Source organism: Bombyx mori, chromosome 12 (assembly GCF_030269925.1).
Source record: "Bombyx mori chromosome 12, ASM3026992v2".
NCBI classification, from domain to species: domain Eukaryota; kingdom Metazoa; phylum Arthropoda; class Insecta; order Lepidoptera; family Bombycidae; genus Bombyx; species Bombyx mori.
The window spans coordinates 9,426,109-9,430,233 of NC_085118.1; the positions used below are offsets into that span (position 1 = coordinate 9,426,109).

The window sequence follows — 4,125 nt, forward strand, 5'->3', positions numbered from 1 at the left end:
CTTTCTCTTCACTCTTTTGTATTTTAAAAAGCGTTAGGTTATTCTTTTTTTTTTTTCACATTGACAGTATAGACACTGAACAGCTGTTCTTGCCCTAATGTTTGTATATCACTCAGGTGCTTTCAGATTTTATTCAATTCAAAATATCAATACAATGTCACTGCAACATCGGGTGCGATGTTAAATTCCGCCGTGTACTTCGAAACATTTAGTCAAAACCTTAGATGTACCGAGGCAATTGGTACTTTCCTAATTAAGATGATCGAGTTGAAAAATTATATTGGTATTAGAAGTAAATAATAAACTGATGGTACTGCCCAGTTCTAGCTCTGAGCACATATCAATAATAATCAATATATAAATTGGAGAAGGAAAAGCAGTATACAGTCAAAATCTGTTATAACGACATCGAAGGGACTGCTCATATTCAGTCGTAAAAACCGATAGTCGTAACAACCGGTGATGTTTAATGTGTATCGTGCAAGTATAAAAAGAAATCGATAGGGAATTATTGGAAAAATATATTTACATAATACGCGATTTTTCTTCAATGTTAATATGTTTTCTTTTTCTTTGCGACATTTTGAAAGTTTCACGAATAACTCCACAAAGTTTTGGTGCGTCTTGTGTATAGATAAGTAACAAACTAACTGAAGAGATATGAAGAAGCAGGATTTGACTACCGCATGCACGTGTTTTGTTTCTAAGAATTAGAAAAGAACCTACACTAAACTAAATCCTATTGTTTTCTTTCTTGATTTTAAAAGCCATTGAAGACAAATGTGGATACCTATTGAAATTGTTTACAATACAGCTTAGCCGGTCGTTCTAACAGATCTAATTCTCCGTAATATTAGTTAAATGTGGTCGTTTTATGAGGTATGTCGTTATTACCAATGTCGTATAAAGCAATATTTTTAATAAGGCGGTCATATGGCATTCAGCCGGGACCTTTGTTCTAGGTTATTATAACCGGCATGTTGTTCTAAACGATGTCGCAGTAAACGGTTTTGACTGTATAATAATATATCTGTTTTTTGACTGTTTTTTTAATGTAAATTGTGTTTTGGTATATAATAAAGCTCTCTCTAATAAAGGATGTTTATCTTATTAGCAGCGACGTATGGTGAAAAAATAGTTTTAATATCTCAAGTCTAGTCGGTGTTATATACACAGACCATTTTAGTGATAGGAAATACGATTTTTTCTATAGACCTTTTTTTTTTTATTGTCTTTGTAGGCAGACGAGCATACGGCCCACCTGATGGTGATGGTTACCGTCGCCCATGGACTTCAGCAATGCCAGGGGCAGAGCCAAGCCGCTGCCTATCGCAAAGTAAGCAGTAGTATACTAAAATTATATTCTACTTAATTTCCTTAATTCCTGATATTCTCTTTTCTATGTTAGGAAGGGGCAAATTGCATACCCGCGCGAGTATGTTCCCGTCTATATCCAGGTAATCTAAAGTTTCAGTTTGAAAAGTAATTAATCGATACTGTCACACCATCCATCCAATTAAGATCGTATAACGCAAAACAATCTTAGCCGATGTCAAATGAAAAGAAAGAAAAAAATGAATAGTATGTACCTAAATATGTAAGTGTGTATGTATGTATGTATTTGTGTATGCATGTATATGTGATTGTGTATATATGTATGTATATACTTTTTTTTGTGTGTATGTATTTGTAAATTAATATAAATTTCATTGCACCTACCACTATTCACTTTGCACTACCTTTGGTTGACTGGTAGAGAATGCCTTAGGTATTAAGTCCGCCAATGTAAATTTTACATGAAGTGTAATAAATTAAAAATAAATAAATAAATATGAATTAAGGTTGTTAATAAAGGCTTCCTTATCTTTATCTTTATCTAACGCATATGGTCAAGATAGTAAAATTAGGTTTCTTAAGTAGCCAAAAATCGAGCAAGCCTTTTAATTCTCAGACATTTAATAGTAATTGTATATTCCCATGCCAGAAACATTACCAAGCTGCAACTACTAGTTAAGACTGTTTTTTTTTAAATTATGTCTAGAGAAGTACGTCTCTAGCGCTCGTATCGAAGTGATTTCATTCCACAGGGATCTTCTGAATGAATAAATGTTAAATGATCGGGATCTAATGCATTAAATGATACATTTTTATAATTGTAATCTTTAGGTTAATATTTATTATATAATCACGTCACAGTATAAACAAAAATCAGTATAGACACTTACTAACGCTTTTAAACCAAATTGAAAACTACAAACTAAAAAACTAAGTTGTATTTCGTTATTCGACAAACGTAAATGTAGTTGCACGAGGATTCGGATATTCGATTCAACTGTTTTCAGTTTAGAACTAAGTTGTTCATTGTTTTGTTCGAGTTGGATTCAATAGCGAGCGAACTGTGGCCGTAAACCAAATCACAGCTGAAAAGCAACGATTTTTAAATAATCAAACATCCGATTTAAGTTTAATTTTTAAAGTTTAATTTAGAAATAAAAGTTGAATTTAAGTTTAATTTTTTGTACTTGCTTCGGCAGTACATATATTAAAATTGGAACGATACAGAGAAGGATGACACGCAAAATCGTGAAGCGTTCCACATTTTTAGTATTAAACGGTAGGCAACGGCTTGGCTCTGCCCCTGGCATTACTGACGTCCATGAGCGACGGTAACCACTCACCATCAGGTGGGCCGTATGATCGTCTGCTTATAAGGCAAAAGAAATAATAATTTAATACTTAGATTCCTTGGTCTGTATACTATATTCTATGGCACACGGAAATGCAGTCCATCTGCTTTTGAGGTGTCAAAGCCGTTTGTGGATCAGCAATTCCATGAATTTGACTACCTCTGAGGCTACATTGTAAGGTCGTACGTTAATCTCAAAATACTATATCTGGAAATTCGCTGGGGATAAATGAATGAGACATTATTCCAGATAAACTCTGGTCCAGTGACCCGTGGTGCTTAGAAAATAATACATAACAATTATTTAGATTGCCAAACATTTTTAACTCCGAAACCAATTACGTAATTTCTCATCAACAAAAAATATTAATAATATCGAACTCAATTTATGATTTCACAAACTCATTTCATATTTTCACAATAAACCGATTTATTTTCAATCTCTACGGAATGAAAGCAAGTAGATACTCGAGCAATTTTCTAAGTTACAAAGCTTATGACTTGCAAGAAAATAAAAAGAGTACGTACGTACACAGCAACGCAAACTTTTATTTTATTGAAACACATCGCGTCGGCTCGATACCGCGCTAGCAAGTTTAGGCGTTCAGAAATTTCTTTGTTAAGTCAAAAGATCTGCTTTTTGCGGAAAATAATATGAAACATGACATGAATTGAAAAAGTTCACCGCTAAGAAAGTCGCGACCACAGACGGCTGCTATTGTCGGTAACGACAGTTATTTTAAAGGGGACAGAGGGACCTACTTGAAAGCATACCAGTCTCGTTTTATTATTTACTACATTTTGCCCGCAACTTCGTCCGCGTGGAATAGTTACTTTGGCATAACGCAAAATTTTGCCCCCACTTCATTTACGTAAAAAGTTAAAATATTTTTGAATTATAGAATGTTTAGGAGCTATTTAAGCCCCATATTTTGAAGCATTCTTTATTGGTGCTCCACTTGTATTGGCCTTACCGTGATGTCATATAGCCTTCCTCAATAAATGGGCTATGTAACACTGAAATAATTTCTGAAATCGGACCAGTAGTTCCTGAGATTAGCGCTTTCAAATAAACAAACTCTTCAGCTTTATAATATTATTATAGATTAACAATCTCTGTGAACGGTACAAATTTTGTTTTGATTCAATTCTATTTACTTTTAGGTCAACGTTCTTTTGTCAGATATATTTATAACATAAATCATGGTAGTGCATATCCTACACACTGAAAATTACGATAAGTACTCATTAACCCTGATAATTATTTTTAAGTTACGTTAATTTTTATCTAGAAAACCGGTGTTTTGGTGAATTTCTTGTGTAGCACTATCTTTTATTTACCCTACTTAAAGACTTGAATAAAAAGCGCATCCATTCGATTATCAGACCGTGAATTTAAAACTGAACTTTCTAAGATCATTTTTATGACATACGCGGGA

General features: G+C 33.5%; 1 pseudogene; it reads left to right on the forward strand.

Annotated features, from left to right (window-relative positions):
• Positions 1–2,518: 2,518 nt before the first annotated feature.
• On the forward strand, positions 2,519–2,603 carry LOC119629334 (U6 spliceosomal RNA; annotated as a pseudogene).
• The last annotated feature ends 1,522 nt before the right edge of the window (positions 2,604–4,125 follow it).